Here is a 5,226-nt window from a genome sequence, read left to right as displayed (position 1 = left end):
ACATAGTAATGAAAAGAAACAAATATCATATTTTAAAAAAAATCATGTTTGTAACAAAATAAATAATACTCTAATCAATAATTAATTCAAATGTATTGTAAGAAAACCATTATGTATCAAATCATAATATTTCTATATTGAAAAGACATAAATCATATTAAAAAATAAAATAATACAATAGAATTAATATTTGATTGAAATATATTCATCATAATGAATTATTTTAGAGCTTTTTTATTGATAAACTAGTCCTCTCTTGGGGACATTCTAAATTATATGTCTTGAAAAAATAAATAGTGCAGATATGGGAGCCCAAGAAAGTAATTTGTGGAAGGTACTAGAAAACTTGAACCAATTGCTTATTGTGTCTGCAAAGACTTTGCCAGAGTAAGCACAAAGATTTTTAATATTAGTACATAAAGCATGAAATGATTTCATCTATGGCAATGAATATGAGAGGGAAAATAGTACTTGACAGAAAGATTGCAGTCCTTATATGGTACAATATATTATGTTAATTATTGTTTTTTCTCCAACGTAGAAACAAAGTATAAATTACAAAATATGTAGCTTCAAAGAAGAAAATATAAACAATATGCTGACATGGGTATGCACTAGATAGGAAGAACTGAATGCACCCATTCTTGAAATGTGTATATAGACAACGAAAAATGAAGTAGAATTCTCCAAGTTTCCCATAAAACCATTTCTGACCTCAGAGCTTAGATGTGCCTAGCTAGCACAACAAGAGCTGCCCAGTAGTCGTCGAATTCAAGCCAAAATTTGAAGAAGACCCTATTTTAGAAAGAGAGACTGTGTATGTGTTGCTCAAATGGGAGAATGGTAACAACGTTGTTAGGGTGTAAGTAATGGTGTTTTTGAACATATTTTCTTTAAGTCTAGATAAGCATGGGGTGATTGCAAGATCTCTTCTACAAAAACAACAAAGCAGGATTGGGATTTATTCATGGAAAGAGCATTGTTTGATGTTCTCATGGACCTCTATAGTGGCACAGGGTTGTAGCACACAATCACACAATCACTAGAAGGGCGTAGAAGATGTAGGAAAATGTTTAGATTTTTGAATTTTTTTAATATTTTAATTAGAACATTCTATAGATTTATTTTTCTCTAATTTTTGTGTTGAAAAATTAGTATTAGCTCTGAAAAATTTGCTAGTAACTAATCCAAAATTAGAAATTAGTGGTAGAAAATTAATTTAAAAATAAAATAAATTTTGAACTTTAGAATTCACTACTTTTGATTATAAAAATTAATAGCAAGAGTAAGTGGGAACATTATTCCCTGCCTATTCATACGCAGGGACTAAAAATCAACAATTATTTTAAAATTATTTTAGAATATTGTCACCACTTGATCTTTCAACTGGTAGTTGAACATGACAATATGAATAAAGAAGGCTGAATATAATAACGTAATATGTTAGGTAAGCACATGATCATTCAACTAACTCAGAAATATCTTTCATACGTAATATTCCCATCAAGCAGATACATAATCCTCGTCGACATCGGACAGTAATGGGCAGCCCACCTCTCATTCGCATGGTCAGAGACACCACATAATCTGGACACGCAATCCCATCATCAATCTCCAAACGGAAACTGTGAATAATTGAAGCCACAATAGATTTCATCTGTATGAAGGCCATCTCTTTGGCCGGACATACTCAAGGTCCAGCATGGAATACTGGAAACTTGTATGGATTCTCTCCCACAAATTCCCCTTCTTTCAACCATCTCTGGGGATTAAACTGCAAACAGTCACTACCCCAAATACTTTCCATCCTGCCCATCGCATAACTACAGTAATTCAAATGTGTTCCCTTTTTCACACAAGTCCCGTCTGGTAAAACATCGTCTTTGGAGGCAAGTTTAGTATCAACAGCCACCGGAGGATAAAGCCGCATCGACTCGCACAGAGCAGCGTGCCGATATTTCATATCCTTCAACTCCTCAAAGCTGAAACCAACCCCTTCTTCATCGGCACTTGCTGGTCTCGATCTCTTTCCCAATATCTCTATGATTTCAGCGTGAATGGCTTCCTCTACACTCTGGTGAGAAGAGAGAAGCCAGAAAAACTATGTGAGAGCAGCAGAAGTTGTATCTCTGCCTGTCAAAACAAAGCTCACCACCATCTCCTTCAAAAACAGATTCATTGCACCACTTGATTCCTGGCCCTCACTTTCCGACTGATCATCCAACCCTAATTTATGCACTGACTTGTTTGAAAGTGCAGCCACAAGCCTCGAAAGCAGATCCTCTCTTTCACTGCCAGGTCCCGTACTCGCCAAAATCTCCTTCCTTCTGCTATGACCACATCCAAAGCAAATTTGTCGACAACTTGAACAGCTTCCCGCAAGCGCTTTTCAGAGCCAATGTTAAGCACGCGCATCACTCTCCGCCAAAAGGGGAAAGCAGAATAGAACCTTCCGGCGCTAATTTCAGTGGCATCATCAAAAGCCTTTGCAAAAGGTGAAGTGAGCATTGAGGGGAGTAGACAGGCAGGATCCACCCGAAACGCTACGCTACAAATATTACCAAATGCGAATCTCTGCAAAATATCTTGCAAATCTAAAGACTCACCCGTTTTAGCTGCGTTGATTAGGACTGGCACCAGCCGGTTCTGAATCTCCCAGTGCACTTTCTCCACCACGAAGCTTCTGAGAGACTTGGTGTTAAACCCGTAGCTTGCTGTCTTTCTTTGCATCTTCCACAGCTCGCCGTCGGCATTGAAAATACCTCGACCCAAGAAATCGTGGAGAAGGAAGGTGAACAGGTATGCAGTAGGCCATCATCTTGACGTTGAGACAACAAGAAGAGAGTATTTTGTTCATAGACGTATATTAAAAATTTGAGAAGATTTTATTAGAATGGATAAATTTTATTTTACTTTTGCAAAATTTTGTGCTTCATTTCTAAAGTATTATCTTATTACAATGAGTGTTAAGTGTTTCATTCATTTTTATAAGAGTTAGGTTGTTGTAAAGTGAGTAGTGAAATATAAATCAATAAGATTGTCTTAAAAATATAAAGTTAAATTCCAATAACAAAATTTCAATTGGTCTTCATATCTCTTTATGTATCATCTACTATCGAATTCAACAAAAATTCATGTCCCTTCTCTATTTGACACCAGCTCTTTCATGGCCATTCCCCTTGGGAGTGCTCAGCCCCTAGGATAAGCCCCCTCCCCTGCCCACCCCACCCTACCAACCTAGTCTCTTTCACTCATAGACATTTATCTAGACTTGACACTTATTTTAGGATCTTAAGATGCAATTGAGGATGCTCTTTTGGCCACCTTAGACATATATGATTCATGACATCCTCCTAGACCCCACTAGCACCCCCTAACTTCTTCTTATTGGCTTAGTTACTATATATACCTTGAAGGCCACATGTGACCTTGTTGTGGGCTAGAAAGGAGTCTTGGTGGGTCACAAGAAATATGTTCATGTTGTCTTCCAACCAAAAATCCTTGATGACATAGATGACACAAAAATTTTCCTCCTCGATGCAATCATGGATAATATAGCTTCCTCACTTCACCTTTGCATGGTGAGAAGATTCCTTGCCTTCAATTCTTCAGTGGATATGGTGAAGAAATGGTTGTCTAACCTCTAGAAAGTAAAAGACAATGTGTGGGTTTCTTCTATACCAAGTGGTCTTTTTTACTTTGAATTCAATAGTAAATTGGACCTAATCCATGTGTTGTTTGAATCTTACCACTACACAAACCATAACCTTACTCTCTCAAAGTGGAAACCTAGTTTTGACCCAAATGTTGAGCTTCACCACCTAACCCATGTTTATGTTCATTACTATGCCTCCTTTTGGAATTCTAAGATGATAATACTTTTCAACACCTTGTGGCGCTAATCTTATCACAATGTAAAAGTCTCGACTAGTGTATACATAGTTTTGTGTTAATGTTGTTGATAACAAAACCCTCCCCAACTTCATCTCTGTCAAATCTAAATGAGGGGTCAGACATAGGTCACTGTTTTTTAGTACAAAGCTTATAATAAAAGGGCCTAAAAATGAAGGAGAAAGTCTCCCCCTAGGATGAGCTTAATGAGACAAAGGAAAAAATGGCATAGACTAGCACAACGAGAGTAGAAGGTATACAGATTGAACACCCTTTTAAGTTGGAGATGCTTGAGGTTCTCAAAACCCTAACATCTCCTAAACTAACTACTTTGGTGAGTATGGACTTGGAAGATGGATAAATTCCTCAAGATATAGAGATATTAATCCAAGGGACTTTAATGACTCTAGCTACACCCTTAGAGACATTGACCTCCTCATCATTAGCACAAAAGCTTCTTAGAGTGGATTCCTTACATTCACCATCATATTCTCGGGTGATGGCTTGTGGGAAGGTCATTACTAATTGGGGATATTTCACCTTCCCCTCCTCGGCAAGGTTATTGGTTAGAGCCCTAGCCTCAACACCCAAAATTGATGCGAGCCTATTCTTACACTAGAAACCTCCTAACTATTGCCACTTCCCCTACCAATAAATCTATACCAACCTCCCAAATAGATAATGGTCAAGATGATTGGAAAAAGACAAAAAAAAAAGAGACCAAATAAAAAAATAGGTGGATATGGGAGCTAATACAAAACTTGGAAGACCTTCTATGAGAATCCTAAGAATTAAGGAGGTGGCTAGGGAATTTTCTAATGGAAAGAAACTAACTTTAGGGGAAACTCAGAACTTTTAAAAATGAAATGTCCTTATTGGAATATGAGAGCTCCAAACAACCCTCAAAACATGTATGTTTCAAACAAAGAATTATGGATTTCAAGTTTGATGTTGTTCTCATACAAGAAGTTGAAATGACTTAAACTTCTTTTTATATTCTTATGAAGAAAGTCTTGTCTACTAGCACTTTTTTCTATAGTGACATTGATGGGGCGTCTAGTGGCATTGTCACCCTTTTCAATCCTTGTAAGTTGTTTGGCCATAAATTCGCCTCTATAATTTTTTTCACAAATTTAACAATGAACAACCTCTCTTGGTACTTGGTTAATTTTTATACCCCCAACTATTAATCCCATGGATTATCATGTTACCAATTAGTGAAAAAAACCAAGTGAGAGTATGGATAGAAAGTGAGGCACAATAATGCTTGAGCAATAAAGTAGGGGATGGCACAGTGTTACAACTACTTGATCTTAGTTTTTACACAGTGACAAC

General features: G+C 36.9%; 1 pseudogene; it reads right to left on the bottom strand.

Annotated features, from left to right (window-relative positions):
• Nucleotides 1-1,327: 1,327 nt before the first annotated feature.
• Nucleotides 1,328-2,819, bottom strand: LOC149534453 (cytochrome P450 94A2 pseudogene; annotated as a pseudogene).
• Nucleotides 2,820-5,226: the final 2,407 nt, after the last annotated feature.

The sequence above is a fragment of the Cupressus sempervirens genome, chromosome 10 (assembly GCF_028749045.1).
Source record: "Cupressus sempervirens isolate cs-2001-9-10 chromosome 10, ASM2874904v1, whole genome shotgun sequence".
NCBI lineage: Eukaryota > Viridiplantae > Streptophyta > Pinopsida > Cupressales > Cupressaceae > Cupressus > Cupressus sempervirens.
The sequence above is the reverse complement of the archived record's forward strand: the minus strand, read 5'-3'. Positions and strand labels throughout refer to the sequence as shown.